Below are 17,016 nucleotides of genomic sequence, written 5' to 3'. Positions count from 1 at the left end.
CCAGAGCCCTCGGGGTCCCTGCAGGTGCCAGCTAGGGACACCTGAAGCCCCCTCACCATCTAAGACTCTCAGAGCAGGGCTACGCCCGGTGCTGGGTCTGTCACAGGTGTAGGTGCCACTCTCGGTGACAGTGAGGCGGTCAGGTCCCTGCTGCCTCAGCGCCATCCATCCTTATACCAGGTGGTGGCACTGGCGGTCTCTGAGCCCTGGCAGGTCAGTGTCACCCGGTCCCACCACAGAGCCGGCCTCCAGGGGGACTCCACCAGGAGCTGGGTGGTCTGGGCACCTGCGCGTGACAAGGGACAACAGGATGCCAGGGCCAGTGTGGGGCTGGGGACAGCAGGGTGGGGCCATGGCATCCCCCGAGGACTCACCAGTGAAGTCGAGGGTCTGGGCTGGAAGAGAGAAGGGACAGGGCTCAGTGGGAGTGGAACTGCAGGGAAAAGAGCAGAGGGGCAAGGGGTGTGAGGGCTCTCCTCAAACTGTCCCTCTGGGGACAGCATTTCTAGTGGGAAACTGTGTCTGGGTGGTCCCCAAAAGATTTGGAGAGGCAGGGGGACATGTCTGTGTCGCAGCCACCCGTGCAACACATCCATGTGGCACAGATGCCTTGGGAACAGGGACACCAAGGCCACCCTGGGCTGAGGCAGAACATGGGGACACTATGGACACCCTGGGCATGAGGACACCATGGACACAGCCCATGCTGGCCCAGGTCACCCCCACCAGCTCATGATCCTATCCCGATGATCCCATTCCCATGGCCACATCCTCACTGTTCTTGTCCCCTTCTGTCCGTGAATCCCAGTTCCGTTGTCCCTATGCCCAGAGCTGCCTGAGCCCAAAGGTGCCAGTCCCTACATTCCTGTCCCCACATCCCCATCCCCAAATTCCTGCCCCCTCTTCCTGTCCCCAAAGCCACCCTACATACCCAGTCACACCAAGGTCCACTGTGGGTAACATGGACTGGCACTGCTGGCATTGGGGACCTCAGGGGACCCTACAGGCCCCCTGTGCCCCCTCCCCTCCCCATCCCTGGGGTGTCAGGCCCCTGCCTGGGGCACTCACCCCACAGGAGCAGCGCCACCTTCCCAGCCATCCCGGTGTCCCCAGCCATGTGCACTGGCTGTCGCTCGCTGCTGTGGCCACCGCTCCCCTGGCTGGCGGCTCTTTGGATGAAGGGGAAGGAAGCGAGGTCACGTCTGTCCCCATGCGTTGGTAGCCCTTGGTGGGAGCAGGGTGGCCACAATCTGGGGACAGGCTGGGGACAAGGCTGCATAATATGGGGACATGGTGGGGATGATGTTGCCAGGAGTAAGGGGCTCAGGGGATGTGGGGAACCAAGGATGGGTGTCCAGGAGAATGGGGGTCCAGAGGAATTGGGGTCTCCATGCCTGGGGGGATTCAGGGATGGGGGTGCTGTGGGAACATTGTCCCCCTGAGGGATTTGGGGTCATGGAATGTGGGTCCAGGGGTGGGGGGTGCAGGGGGAATAAAGGGGACCTTGGGAATAGGGGTTCTGGGGGAAGAAGCAGCCCATGGGATGGGATCAAGGCAATGGTGGTGCTGGGCAATGGCAGTCCTGGGATGGGGGTCCCCAAAGAGGGGAGACCAAGGCAGTGGGGGTCCCATGTTTGGGTTCCCATGGGAATGGGTGTGCCAGGGATGGGCAGTGGCTTCGTGGGCATGGGGGTCACAGCTCCTTCCCAGGGTGCCTCAGATTTTGGGGTGACTCAGAGCCCAGCAAAGCCCTATCCCTGAAGCACCCCAGGGCTGTCCTGGGAGTCTCTGTGTCCCTGCCACACACCCCTGGGTCAGGTCCCCCCATTTCCTGGCTCAGCAATCCCAGGCAATACTTGAAGACCAGTTGGTTCAGACCAAAGCCATAGAATAAAACCAAAAATCTTTCCCACACCATTATTTTCCCAATATGTAAAAACTCAGAGAAAATACAACTGGCAAGGTATAAATGCTCTGCTTTATAGAATCCATTGCTTTCCCAATAAGTCACTCACAAAAAAAACGCAAACAAATGATAATGACATGAGAGTTTTCAGTTCTCTTTAGGAGCCATTGGTACATACCACAGCAGCGTTTGCTTGTGGATAACACAGAGTGGGGAATCTCCCTGAGTGTCCAACAGCTCCATGGGATTGTTCCCTGCCTGCTGGGTAGCAACCCAGCCCTGAAGGAAGCCTTTTCTTGGGCCATCTTCAGGAACTCTCCCCATTTTGCTCATTCCCACCCTGAAACTTGATTGACTTTCCTTGTAGGAAGGGGGAAAGCTCTGTCCATCCCTGGGACAGTGCACAGGAATCTGTGGAAATGCCCCTGTGTGCCTCAGGGTCCAAATGATCAATTGCTGCATTTCTGGACTGGTTCCCTTGCAGGTGCCCCTGCAAGGGTTTTTCCAGCCAGCCCTGCTCTGAAAACCATCAAAGGCCCTCACAGAGCCACTGCTTAGGCACTCTTTGGGGTTTTGTGCTTCTTGCAGGGCTGAGCAAACCACAGCTCAGCTCATCCTGTGGGGGGGCCTTTTTCCACCCACAGAATTCTCACCTCTGCAGCAGCTCTAGAGCTGCCAGAATCAAAGCCAAGGGGGCAGGGGGGACCCGCAGGTTCTGGCTGCCACCTGGGCCTGGCCAGAGCAGGGCTGGGCAATGGCCATCCCTGTGCAGTGGGGCTGGGCCATGGCTGGGCCCCACCCTTGCATTGATAGGGGTCCCCAGGGTGTGCCACCCCTGGGACAGGCACATGGCCAGGAATGTGCAGGGGCATTCCTGAAACTGCCACCCCCCCGGAACAGGACCCCCCATGCTAGGATGTGTCACCCCTGGGATGGGATCCCCCAGCTGAACTCCAGAGGAGAGACCTTTGAGGACAGATGCCCCCTGTATGTGCCACCCTAGAAACAGAGAATGCCCCTTTTTCCCATCTGACTCTCAGCACAAACAGCCTCTTCCCTCTCCTCCAGGACAAAGAAAGTGAAAGTGTTGAGCATGCACAGCCCAGCAACTCCATCCCCCAAAGCCTCCTCACCCTTCCCTGCATCCCCTGCTCCCCATTTCCCCCCTCTCCTGGGTCCCCCAACCCATTCCCTGCTCAGGTGCACCCCAGGATTTCTGAGCCAGGAACCGGGCGTGAGGGGATATGGCAAAAAGAAAGAAACATAAGGAAGGAAGAGAAAGAGAGGAAAAGGTCAGGGGCAGGGGAGGACACAGAGGCCGAACTACCCAGGACCCCCATGCAATGCCTGGCCAGGAAACGAACACCCCAGGGGTGATTATGTGGGGCCTAGCCTCACCCCAAAATCTGAGGCACCCAGGGAAGGAGCTGTGACCCCCATGTTCCCCCCCACACTGCCCAACCCTGGCACACCCATTCCTCTGGCACCCCAACCTTGGAACCCAATTTCCTTCTGCCACCCCTTCCCAGAGATCCCCATTCATGGACTGCAATTCCCCAGGATCTCCAACCCCAAGAAACACCATCCCAGTAATTCCAGACCATGGGACACCACTGCCCTTGGGGACCTTGATTCTCCCAGGACCACCATTCTCACAGGGTCCCCCTTTTCCCTGGCACCCCCATTTCATGATCACAATTCCCAGGAGGCCACATTGTTCTGGGACCCTCATCCCCAAGTCTGAGTCTAGCCAAACCTTGGGACACCCATTTACCTGGGACCGCATCCCTGGGTACCCCATTCTACTAGAAACAGCCCAGGCTCCCTACACAGCCTTAGACTCCAAATTCTGACAATACAATGTTCCCACCATGTCCCACCATCCTCCACCATGTCCCCAGACTATGCAGCCTTGTCTCCAGCCTGTCCCCAGCTTGTAGCCACCCTGCCCCCACCAAGGGCCACCTACACGTGGGGACAGACGTGACCTCGCTTCCTTCCCCTTCATCCGAAGAGCCGCCAGCCAGGGGAGCGTTGGCCACAGCAGCGAGTGACAGCCAGTGCACATGGCTGGGGACACTGGGATGGCTGGGAAGGTGGCGCTGCTCCTGTGGGTTGAGTTCCCAGGGCACGGACCTGACACCCTGGGGATGGGCTGTGGTGAGGCAGAGAGCGGTGGGGAGGGGGCACAGGGGGGTTGTGCGGTCCCCTGAGGTCCCCAATGGCAGCAGAGGCAGAGCAGGGCATGGAGCTCAGTGTGAGCAGAGATTTAGGTTGGCTTTAGGGACAGAAATAGGGGAACTGGGATGTGGAGACAGGAAGAGGGGGATAGAGATGTGGGGACAAATATGTGGCAGAAGAAGCCTTGGGGCTTGGGGACTGTGGGGATAGGGACAGGGGAACAGGGATACTGGGACATGGAATGGGGCCATATAACAATGCAGATGTCACCTGGCCATGGGGAAAGGTGCCATTGGAATGGGATCATGGGCACAGGACCATAGGACTTGGCCGTGGGGACAGGTGCTGTAGGGCTGGTGGAGGTGGGCAGTGCAAACATAGGGTGTCCACAATGTCCCCATGACCCTCACCAGCCCTGTCCCTTCTCCCTTCCAGCCCAGATCCTCAGCCTCGCTGGTGAGTCCTCAGGGGATGCCAGGTCCCCACCCTGCTGTCCCGAACCCTGCAACAGCCCTGGCAGGCTGAGGTCCCCTGTCACTCACAGGTGCCCAGACCACCCAGCTGCTGGTGGATCCCCCCTGGAGGCCGGCGGTGCTGTGGGACCAGGTGACACTGACCTGCCAGGGCTCGGGGACAGCTGGTGACACCACCTGGTACAAGGATGGGTAGCGCTGGGGGCAGGAGGGAGGCAACAACTTCACTGTCACTGAGAATGGCACCTACACATGTGAGAGACCTGGAAGTGGGTGCAGCCCACCCGTGATTGTCTCAGACGGTGAGAGTTGTTTGTGTCCTCAGCTTGGCACCCACGGGAACCCCGGGGATGCTGGATGAGCTCTATTCCATGGGTCACCCTCGGGTGTGACCAGAGCCTGTCCCCTATACAGGGGGACATCCCAGAGCATCCCACTATGGGGGGACACTCGTGTTGAAATTGGGGATACCTGGTGTGCTGGCTTTGATCCAATATGGGGGTCCTGATGATATCAGGACCCTCTAGACCCCTGTGATGTGACGGCACCCTCTGCCACCCAGACCAGGTGGTGCTGCAGGTGCCAGCGCGGACACTGCTGGAGGGAGAAACGTTGACACTGCGCTGCCGGTACAGGCAGGAGAAGTCGGCCACTCCGGTGTTCTACCGCGAGGAGACGGAACTGAGATGGCTCCACAATGGGACCGAGCTGTCCCTGTCCCCTCTGCAGCGGAACCACAGTGGCCGCTACCACTGCAAGGCCTGAGTGAACAATGGGTTATCACAGGGATGGCAGGAGTCAGTGCCTGTGACAGTGACAGTGCATGGTGAGGACCTCACAGCCGCCACCCCGACAGCCCCATAGCGCCTCGCCAGGGACTCGGGGTCACCGTTCCCAAAGCCCCCCATTTCCTGCTCTGAGCTTGTCCGGGGACCAGTGCTGGAGGGTCCCCCCGAGCCCACCCAGGGGTCCCCCCTCACTCTCAACTGCCTCAGCACCCCCAGCCCCCTGCGGCCCCGAGCCCCCCTCCTGCACGTGTTCTACTGGGATGGGCAGGTCGTGGGGGGCCTGCAGGGGTCCCCGCAGCTGCTGGTGCCCGTTGTGGGGGTCTCCCTCTCAGGGAATTACAGCTGCCAGGTGCGCTCCCGGGGGGAACCGTGCGGAAAAGCCACACCCAGCTCCGCATCACGGTGTGCAGTGAGTGCGGGGATGGGCACGGGGAGCCCTCACAGTCTCCTCCAGTCTCCTTTCCTGGGCATCTCCATGTCCCTCAGACACCATGCTTGTGTCCTCCGCCTCTGCTCTGTGTCCCCTCACCCCTCTGTGGTGTGACCCCGTCCCCAACATCCCCCATCACACCCACCCCCCTTGTCCCTACCCACCCACATCAGCTGCCAGCCCCTCCCTGTGCTCTCAGCCCAGTCTCTGTCCCCACAGTGCCCGTGGCCAATGCCACCATCACCCTTGGCAGCCTATCACACCAGGTGTGTGCAGGTGACCCCGTGGCCCTGCGCTGCTTGGTGCAGGTGGGCTCAGCCCCTGTTGCCTTCACCTGGCTGCACAATGGGCAGCAGGTGGCCCGGGGTCCCCTCCTGGAGCTCAGGGCAGTCGATGTGGGACATTCGGGCACCTACCAGTGCATAGCCACCAACGAGCTGGGACAGGACGGACACCGTGTGTTCCGGCCACTCAGCCCAGAGTTGGCCCTGTTGGTGACACCGTGGGGACATAGGGACAAAGGTAAGGTCACACAGGGTCATTCGGGGTCGAAGGATCCTTGAGGTTCTGGGTGACCCTGATGTGTCCCCCTCTGTTTCTTGCAGTGGCCGCAGGGGTCAGTTGGGCCCTTTTCTTCCTGCTGCTGCTCGTGGGTGTCATTTTGGCCTGGCACCGGTGGCACCATGTGGGTGGGTGACAATGGGGGGACAGGGGGTGCTAGGGAGCTGTAGAGGGCACCAGAGTGTGGGCATGATAGGGCAGCACCCACAGCCCCAGAACTCACCTTGCCTGGGGGTCCTGTAGGGTTTGGGGAGGTGCTGGAGGGTCCTGCAAGGATGTTGGGGGTTCTTTCAGGGGCCCTGGCAGTGTTTGGAGCATGTCTGTCCCTGCTGGGCTTTGAATTCTTTAGGCTGAGTTGGCCCAGGGCACTGGGGAGGCTCATAAACTGGGGGGCTTTAGAAATGCTTGGGGGTCGTGAGAGGAATTGCGGGTCCTGTGGGGGTTCAGGAATCCTGAGAGGGGGCAGGGCCCTGGGACCCCACAGTCACCATTACCGTCTTTCCTTTGCAGCTGCCAGGAAGCAGCAGAAATGGTGAGTGGGGTCTTCAACCATGAGTCCCCTTTTTCCCACATGTCCCAAGTCTCCATCACCTCCCACACATTGTCTTTTTCCTCACAGCACCCCCCCTGATCCCCTGGCCCTCCCAGAGGAGGGAGAGGTTGTGTACACCCACGTTGTGAGCACCAAACATGTGCAGCGTGAGTACTGTGGACTGGGGGGACAGTGACAGTGGTGACACCCTTTCCCCTTTGGTCCCCCCAACCGTTCTGTCCTGCAGGGCCCTCAAGCATCACCGACCACCAGTAACACTGAGTGGCCTATGTGGAGCTGCGGGGATCACAAGGGCGACCAAGAAATCCCAGTGACATCATTGAGGTTGTGCTGTGACACTGGGGGCAACTGGGGGGCACTGGGTGTCCCCACCCATGGGCACCCACTCGTGTGTGTGCTGCCACTAAAAACTGCCCCTCCCTGTGGAGGCACAAAGATCCCAAAGGGCTGAGAGAAGAACAATTTCCTGAAACAGCAAAGAGAGAGAATAAAACCAAAAGCTACAGCACCAATGTTAAGATTCCAAATTTTCACAAAAAGATCAATTTCCTTGGGAAGTCCCCAAAAGGAACAAACTGTGAAAACTCTCCCCTTCACAATTCCTCCACCAGAGGGTCCTGCAACTTGCAACTTCCTTGCTCTGATGGCCAAAGTGGCCTTCAGGAGGCTCTGGATTCTCTTGTGCCCTGTCCCAAACTCCTCCTCTGCCTTGTTGCACCCACGAGGATGTCACAAAGCCCTGTGGGGGTTCCAGAGCCTCCCCCTTCTTCAGAGCAGGTCAGGATCCAGCCATGGCACAGGGTGGGATGTCAGAGACAAGAAAAGTTTGATGTCTGGAGACATTGTGGAACAGCTGTGTGTGGCAGGGATGGGTCAGACTTTGCTTTTAGTGAGATAGGGCCCCGTCTGTCCATCAGTCTGTCAGCCGTGGCACACTGGGGACAGTGTGAGGCTCTGCCAAAGCCAGCTCCTGAGTGGCTGGGTGACCAGAAGTGCCACCTGGAGAGAGGGCCCTTGGTAGCTAAACTGGCTTACAACGCAGAGCATGAGGTTGCCAAATCCCAGACCCTGTCTTTCTTGGAATGTCTGTCTCATCCCCGGAGTTGACAACTCATTTAAATGAGAAATGTCTGCCAAAGAAAGTGGGAACTGTCCTGGAATAAAAAGAAGACCCATGTTAAAACTTTTATTGATTACAAAAATGATTGGGCTTCCAGGCCAAATTGTAGAAAAAGGAATAGCAGCTCTTTACTGGGAAATTTATAAACCAGAACAGAACAAAAACCACAAACCCAGAAATTTCCCTCCCGCTCAGCGCTGTTGCATTTTGTGGCAGTTATAACCGCGGCCAGCAGGGGGCGCTGGAGGGAGCACTTCCGGCCAGCAGGGGGCGCTGCAGGGAGCACTTCCGGCCAGCAGGGGGCGCCCCGGTCCAGCTCCATCCCCTCAGGGGCCATGGTGGCCTCGGACGGGAGGGAGGAGGGGAAATCGCTCCTTTTGCAAACTCGCGGCCACCAATCGGTCCCGGCACCACCACCGGCAGCAGGCAGAAACCGCCAAGGCAACAGGTTGGATCCCAGTGCCCACGGGTAGTGTAACAGTGTCCTGGGGCAGGCACACACCCTGCACAACACCCACAACCACTCTCTATGATCCTGAATGGAAGGAAGGCAGCACCTGACCCCAGGCAGGTCTCAGGTCCACAGCAGAACCTCGGGTGGCTTTACACCACAATTCCTGCAAACCCTCAGCCTTTCACTCAGGTGAGGAGGGCATGGATGGGGCAGCTTTGGGACCACCTGGAATCCAGACAGGGTCACTCCCCACAGCCCCACCATTGCTGTGGGTGAGCCCCTGTTCGATATTTCCACACTGTTCCCTCATGTCTAGCAGCCATGGTCAGAACCCAAAAATTCTTCTCAGGCTGTTACAAAGGGCTGCAGGTTTGAGACAGGAAGGATAATAGACCTGATCAGGTTTTTGAACAGATTGTTGTTGCCTTTGAAGGGTATTTGGCGCTCTCTCAGAACCTTGGGCAAAGGGAGAAAATTATCAATTGCTGCATTTCTGGACTGGTTCTCCTGCAGGTGCCCCTGCAGGGGCGGTTTCCAGCCAGCCCTGCTCTGAAAACCATCAGAGGCCCTTGCAGAACTGCTGCTTGGGCTCCCTTTGGGTTTTGTGTTTCTTGCAGGGTTGAGCAAACCACAGACAGGCCTTTTTCCCCCACAGAATTCTCACCTCTGCAGCAGCTCCACAGATTCAGAGCCCCTTGGAATCTGTCTGTGGTGACGCCCTGACTGCCGGCACCTTGTGGAGGCTATGCTGGGCCACGAGTCTCCCAAAAATCTGAGGCACCCAGGGAAGGACCCTGAGACCCATGGGTCCACCCAGCCACTGCCCATTCCTGGGACTTCCATTCCCTTGGAAATCAAATCATGGGTGTCCCATTCCTATATGTTCTGCGTTGCATGGGACCTCTACCCCATTCCCCAGGATCTCTATGGCCCAGTATCCCATTCCAAAAGAACCCTCTCCTATTCATTTCATCCCCTGAAATCCTCCTTTCCCCAGGACCTTGATTCTCCAAGGACCCCAGTTCCTACGGGACCCCACATTCCCCCACCATCCCAATTGCATGAACCCCAAATCCCTGGAGCCCACATTGCCCTGGGACTCCCATCTCTGAGTCCTCCCAGCCCTGGGTATCCCCATTCCCATGGCACCCCCTGTCCCTGGTGATTCCCCCTCTTCAGGATCCCCATTCCCAGGGCCCCCATCCCTGGGACCCCCCATTCCCCTGGACACCCAGCCCTGGCTCCCAAAACTCTCTGAGCCCCCCACTCCTGAGAACCCCATGTCCCACTGTGTCACATCCAAACTTGTCTCCATCCTGTTCCCGCCCTGCCCACAGACTGTGCCCAGCTTGTGGCCACCCTGCCCCCAACACGGGCCACCTACACATGAGGATGAGACCTGACCTTGCTTCCTTCCCCTTTGGCCAAAGAGCCACCACCCAGGGGACAGCCAACCCCAACAGCAAGTCACAGCCAGTGCACATGGCTGGGGACACAGGGATGGCCGGGAAGGTGGCACTGCTCCTCTGGGGTGAGTGCCCCAGGGTCTGACAGCCCAAGGATGGGGAGGAGAGGGGGCACAGGGAGGCTGTGGGGTCCCCTGAGGTCCCCAATACCAGCAGAGCAAGTCCATGGTACCCACAGTGGACCTGGGTGGGGCTGGGGACATAGGGTGGCTTTGGGGACCGGAAGAAGGGGCAGGAATTTGGGGATGGGGATGTGGGGACAGGAATTTGGGGACTAGCACTTTTGGGCTTAGGGAGCTGTGGGCATAGGGACAAGGGAATTGGGATGCAGGGACAGAACAGGACAAGAACAGTGAAGATGTGGCCATAGAGATGGGATCATGAGCTGGTGGGGGTGACCTGGGTCAGCATGGGCTGTGTCCGTGGTGTCCTCGTGCCCGGGGTATCCACACACAGGGTTCCCAAGGTGTCTGTGGCACAGGGATGTGGTGCACGGGTGGCTGTGACACAAACATGTCCCCCTGCCTCTCAAAATGTTTTGGGGTCCACTCACACACATTTTCCCATAAGAACTGCTGTCCCCACGGGGACAGTTTGGGGACAGCCCCCACCCCCTGTGCCCCATGTGTCTCTATCCCCACGGAGGTACCCCCACTGATCACTGTCCCTTCTCCCTTCCAGCCTAGATCATCGGCCTCGCTGGTGAGTCCTCAGGGGATGCCATGTCCCCACCTCGCTGTCCCCAGCCCCACTCTGGTCCTGGTAGTCCCCAGGGTGGGGCTGGGGACAGCAAGGTGGGACATGGCAGTTTTCCTCTGTCACCAACAGGTTCCCAGATCACCCAGCTCCTGGTGGAGCCCCCCTGGAGGCCGGCGGTTCTGTGGGACCGGGTGACACTGACCTGCCAGTGCTCGGGGCCACCAGTGCCACCACCTGGTACAAGGACGGGCAGCACTGGGGGCAGGGACATGACAACGTCACTGTCACCGAGAGTGGCACGTACAAGTATGACAGACCTGGCACAGGGCACAGCTTCCCCGTGAGCATTTTATATGTTGAGAGGATGTTTGGGTGTCTCCAACCTGGAAACTGTGGGGACCCCGAGGGTTCTAGGTGGGCTCCTCTGCATGGGTCACCTCCTGTGTGACCAGAGCCCATCCACTGCTCTGGGGACAGCCCAGAGCATCCCAGTGGGGGGGGATCCCCTTGTTGGATTTGGGGATCCCTGGTGCTCTGGGTGTGACCCAATGGGGAGTCCTGGTGCCATCAGGTGTGTCATCCCTCTGTCCCCCAGACTCGCTGGTACTGCAGGTGCTGTTGGAGGCGCTGCTGGAGGGGGACATGGTGACACTGCACTGCCGGTGTTGGCAGAACTGCACGGTCAAATTGATGTCTTCTACCACGAGGGGAAGAAACTGGAAGGGGCTCAGCGATGGGACCAAGCTGTCTCTGTCACGTTTGCAGCTGAACCACAATGGCCACTATCGCTGCAGGGGCTGGGTGAGGTCCTGGTTCTGGGAGGTTCAGTGCCGGTGACAGTGACAATGCAGGGTGAGCATCCCAGAGCATCTCAGTGTGGAGGACTCGTGTTGGAATTGGGGATCTCTGGTGTGCTGCATGTGACCCAATGCGGGGATCCCCATGAAAATGGGATCCCCAGTGTGACAGGACACCCATGTCCCACAGTCTGGTTGGTGCTGCAGGTGTTGTCGTGGGAGCTGCTGGAGGGGGACACGGTGACACTGCGCTGCCAGCGCTGGCAGGATATGTTTGTCACTGGAATGCGATTCTACAGTGGGAACAAGGAGGTGGGGAGGTCCCTCAATGGGAATGAGCTGTCACTATCCCACCTGCAGCTGCACCACAGCGGTGCTACAGCTTCAGGGGGCTTGGTGGACTCTGAAATGTCACCATGGGCACAGTCGGCACCAGTGAAAGTGACAGTGCATGGTGAGCACCCCCACGGCTGGAACTCCAATCTCCTGACAACCCCAAAAGCCACTTCCCAGCAGATTCAAAGTCAGAGTCCTCACCTCCCCTCTCCTTCCCAGAGCTCTTCTCAGTGCCGGTGCTGGAGGGTCCCTCTGAGCCCACCAATGGGTCCCCCCTGACTCTCAGCTGCCTCAGCACCCCCAGCCAACTGTGGCCCCGAGCCCCCCTCCTGCACGTGTTCCACCAGGACGGGCAGGTGGTGGGGGTACCGCAGGGGTCCCCGCATCTGCTGGTGCCCGCCGTGGGGTCTCCCACTCAGGGAATTACAGCTGCCAGGTGTGCTCCGAGGGGGGGGCCACGTGGAAGAGCAGCGCCCGGCTCCGGGTCACGGTGTGCAGTGAGTGCAGGGATGGGCACGGGGAGCTCCGACAAGCACGCTGGATCCCCTGCTTGGGCACCTCCATGTCCCCCTGACACTTTTTGGGGTCCCTCCACCTCTGCCCTGTGTCCCCTCACCCCATCCCCAACATCCCCCATCACACCCATCCCCCCCACCCCTATCCCCCCACACCGGCTGCCAGCCCCTTCCTGTGACATCAGCCCTGTCTCTGTCCCCACAGTGCCCGTGGCCAATACCATCATCGCACCCATACCCCTGGCACACCAGGTGCATGCAGGTGACAACGTGACCCTGCACTGCTCAGTGCAGGTGGACTCAGCCCGTGTCACCTTCACCTGGCTGCACAACGGGCAGGAGGTGGCCCAGGGTCCCCTCCTGGAGCTCAGGGACATCAATGTGGGACATTTGGGCACTTACCAGTGCATGGCCACCAACCAGCTGGGACAGGATGGGCACCACGTGTTCCGGGCACTCAGCCCTGAGCTGGCCCTAGAGGTGACACGTGGGTCACCCTGGGTCACAGGTGGGGTCACACAAGGTTGCTAGGGTGTTCAGGGCCCCTGTAGTTCAGGGTGACCACAGTGTGTCCCCCTCTGTCCCCAGCAGTGGCTGTGAATGTCAGCAGGACCCTCCTGTTCCTGCTCCTGCTCCTGGCTGTCATCGGGGGCTGTCACTGGTGGCACGGCCGGGGTGGGTGATAATGGGGGTGATGGGAGCCCTGGAGTGATGGGGAGCTCCAAGAGTGGGGGCAGAAATCAGCAGCACCCAGAGCCCCTGAGCTGGGGGACACTGAGCCTGCAGTGACCTTGGCTGGGGGTCCTGGGGAATTTGGGGCATATTTGGAGAGTCTTGGTTGGGCTCCAGGGCCATCCCTGGCTGGGCTTTGAGGAAATTGTGGTGCACTGGGAGCTCCTGGAGGGTTTGAGAAGCTCCTGTAGGGCTGTGCAGGAAAGTTGGAGGATCTTTTGGGATCCTGGGGGAATTTGGGGATGCCCCTCCCTGCCAGGCTTGGGGTTCTGGGGACAAAGAGGGTTGGGTGCACCAGGGGGTTGGGGCCCTGCGGTGGTGCAGAAGTTCCGGGGGCTTCAGGACCGTGCTGTGACACTGGGGGCACTGGGGGGAACTGGAGGGTACTGGGGGTCATTGGGGGCATCGTTTCCCCTCAGGGGTCTCTTCTTCCTTTTCACTGCACCCCATGGAGCTCCTCATTCCCCCTCCCAGTTTTGAACGAGCACACAACATTTTTCCGTCTTATTGTACTCAAAAATTTTGGTCAAACTGTGTGAGAAACAAGGCTCACTCTGTAAATTTCTTAAATGTTTAATAAGGGATAAAAGGGTCAGTAAACAGCATGCTGGGTGCTTGGCAGCTGCCAGAGGCACAGGGATAACTACAGCAATTCTTCTTACATACCTTTTCATTGTATTGGTGAAATACATACTCAGGAGTGTTATACATATTCAAACATACTTTCCAGTTCACATGTTCTGGGAATTCTTATGCTTGGTTTGATCTTTGATTCATTTTCATGAAGTACATGCCTAAGTGCAGATTAAATTTATATATTTCATGTCCTCACAAGGCTCCCCTGTTCTGTGGTTTGACAGTTCTTGATAGCCCAAGAGTCAGTGGTAAGTTCCTCTTTGCATTCTCTTTTTGGATGTTTATTTATTTGCTACTTTTCAATGTGTTCTTCTCATACAGATGAGATACTCCACCAGTACCTTAAATGAACAATGTCTATTTCAAAAATTATCTGAGTTATTCTCACCGTTGTCACTTAGTTACACAAAAAAAGGCATTAAATACTTATGCAACAGTTAATGTTGCAATGCGCATTGTCTCTATCTTGATATTTTGGGAGAGCCTAAACTATAATGTATTTATCACACTAAAATATATGTTCTACACAGGGATTAGGGTAAACAGACTGACAAATTGTCAAATCAAAAGCAGTGAAAAACTGATTACAATCTGTATTATATCAAAATAATTTGGAAAAACCAATAGAATAGGGAAAGCCAATGACTACATTGTTATTCACAACAGGCAGAAGGTGTATTGAAGGGTTTATCTGACTTCTCCTTATCCTGCTCTGATTTTGTCAGCAATAAATTCAATTCATATCTCTAATTCCGCGCAGTTTTACCCGTGACAGGATTTGATGAGTGATCTCTCCTGGTCCTTGTGTCAACCCAGGACGCCTTTGCTCAATTTTCTCCCCCCATCCAGGTGTGGAGGGCAGTGAGAGAGCGGCTGTGGGGGGTGCAGGGCATGCGGCCACTGTCCATCGACAGCAAGGCAGGGAGGAGGAGGAGGGTCCAGGTCAGGATGTTGAGCAGATTGCTGTGGGATTTGCAGTTGTTTTGTGGTTCTCTTAGTCCCTTTTCAAGAGGAGCAAATGATCAATTGCTGCATTTCCAGACTGGTTCCCTCACAGCTGCACCTGCAGGGGGGCGTTTTCAGCCAGCCTTGCTCTGAAAACCATCAAAGGCCCTCACAGAGCCACTGCTTGGGCTCCCTTTGGGTTTTGTGCTTCTTGCAGGGCTGAGGAAACCAGAGCCAGGCCTTTTTGCCCCACAGAATTCTCACCTCTGCAGCAGCTCCACACACCCAGACCCCCTAGGTATCTGTCTGGGGTGACCCCCAGGCCACCAGCACCTTGTGTGGGCTGTGCTGGGCCCTGGGTCACCCCAAAATCTAAGGCAGTCTGGGATGAAGCTCGGACCTATGGGCCCATCCAACCACTGCTCATCCCTGGCACCACCATTCTCCTTGAAATCAAATCATGAGTACTCCATTTCTTATGTCCCCACCCTCTCTTAAACCCATATCCCAGTAAAGATATTCCCCAGGAACTCCATGGCCCAGGAGCCCTCATTCCCAAGGAACCCTCTCCTACTCATTCCATCCCCTGAAATCCTCCTTTCCCCAGGACCTTGATTCTCTCCGGAACCTCCCATTCCCACGGGAACTCCCATTCCCCCAGCATCCCCATCCCATGACCCCAAATCCCTGGAGCCCACGTTCCCCTGGGACTCCCATCCCTGAGTCCCCTAAGCCATGGCAACCCCATCCCCAGTGACTCCTCCTCCTCAGCTCCCCCATTTCCAAGGACCACAATTCCTTAGGGACCCTCCATTCCCCTGGACACCCATTTCTGGGACCCCTAACCCCCTGAGCCCCACTCTCCTGGGAGCCCCATGTCCCACTGTGTCACCTCCAGGTTTGTCCCCATCCTCTCGCCTCCCTGCCCACAGCCTGTTCCCAGCTTGTGGCCACCCTGCCCCCACCAAGGGCCACCTATGCATGATGTGACCTCGCTTCCTTCCCCTTTGGCCAAAGAGCCACCACCCAGGGGACAGCCACCCCCAGCAGTGTGTGACAGCCAGTCCACATGGCTGGGGACACCCCGATGGCTGGGAAGGTGGCACTACTCCTGTGAGGTGAGTGCCCCGGGCACAGACATGACACCCCAGGGATGGGGAGGAGAGGGGGCACAGCGTGGCTTAGCGGTCCCCTGAGGTCCCCAATGCCAGCAGTGCCAGTCCATGTTACCCACAGTGGACCTGAGTGGGAACAGGGATGGAGGGTGGCTTTGGAGACAGGAACAGGGAGGCAGGAATTTGGGGATGGGGATGTGGGGACAAGAATGTGGGGACTGGCACCTTTGGGCTCAGGTAGCTCGGCGGATAGGGAGAAGTGAATGGGAATGCAGGGACTTGAGGGGACAAAAACAGTGAGGATGTGGCCATGGGGATGGGATCATGGGGATGGGATCATGAGCTGGTGGGGGTGACCTGGGCCAGCATGGGCTGTGTCCGTGGTGTCCTCATGCCCAGGGTGTCCACAGTGTCCCCATGTTCTGCCTCAGCCCAGAGTGGCCTCAGTGTCCCTGCTCCCAAGGTGCCTGTGCCACATGGACATGCACGGGTGGCTGTGAAGCAGACATGTCCCCTTGCCTCACTAACTCTTTAGGAGAGCACCACCATGCACTTTCCAACAAGAACCTCTTTCTTCACGGGGACAGTTTGGGGACTGTCCTCACACCCTGTACCCCTGTGCTGCTGTCTCCCTGGTTCCACCCTCACCAGCCCTGTCCCTTCTCCCTTCAAGCCCAGACCCTCAGCCTCACTGGTGAGTTTTCGGGGAATGCCTGGCCCACCCCGCTGTCCCCAGCCCCACACTGGCCCTGGCAGACTGGTGTCCCCTGTAGCCCACAGGCACCCAGACCACCCAGCTCCTGGTGGAGCCCCCCTGGATGCCAGCAGTGCTGTGGGACTGGGTGACACTGACCTGCCAGGGCTTGGGGAGCGCCGGTGCCACCACCTGGTACAAGGTACAGGCAGCATTTATGGCAGGGACACAACACTGTCCGTGTCACCTAGAGTGTCAACTACAAGTTTGACAGACCCGGCAGTGGGCTCAGCCTCCCCGTGAGAGTCTCAAACAATGAGGGGATGTTTGGGTGTCCCCAGGCTGGCACACGCAAGGACCCCGAGGGCTCTGAGTGGGCTTCGCTCCATGGGTCACCTCATGCGTCACCAGATCCTGTCCCCTGGTCTGGGGACATCCCAGAGCATCCAAGTGTGGGTGGAACTCATTTTGGGATCGGGGAGCCTGGTTCACGGCGTGTGACCCAATGGGGGTGTTGTGGTGCTCTCCCCCAGACTGGCTGGTGCTGCAGGTGGCCAGCACAGGCACTACTGGAAGGGGACACGGTGACAGTGTGCTGCCGGGGCTGGTGGGACA

The sequence above is a fragment of the Melospiza melodia genome, chromosome 25 (genome assembly GCF_035770615.1).
Source record: "Melospiza melodia melodia isolate bMelMel2 chromosome 25, bMelMel2.pri, whole genome shotgun sequence".
Taxonomy (NCBI): Eukaryota; Metazoa; Chordata; class Aves; order Passeriformes; family Passerellidae; genus Melospiza; species Melospiza melodia.
Note: the sequence above shows the minus strand (reverse complement) of the source record.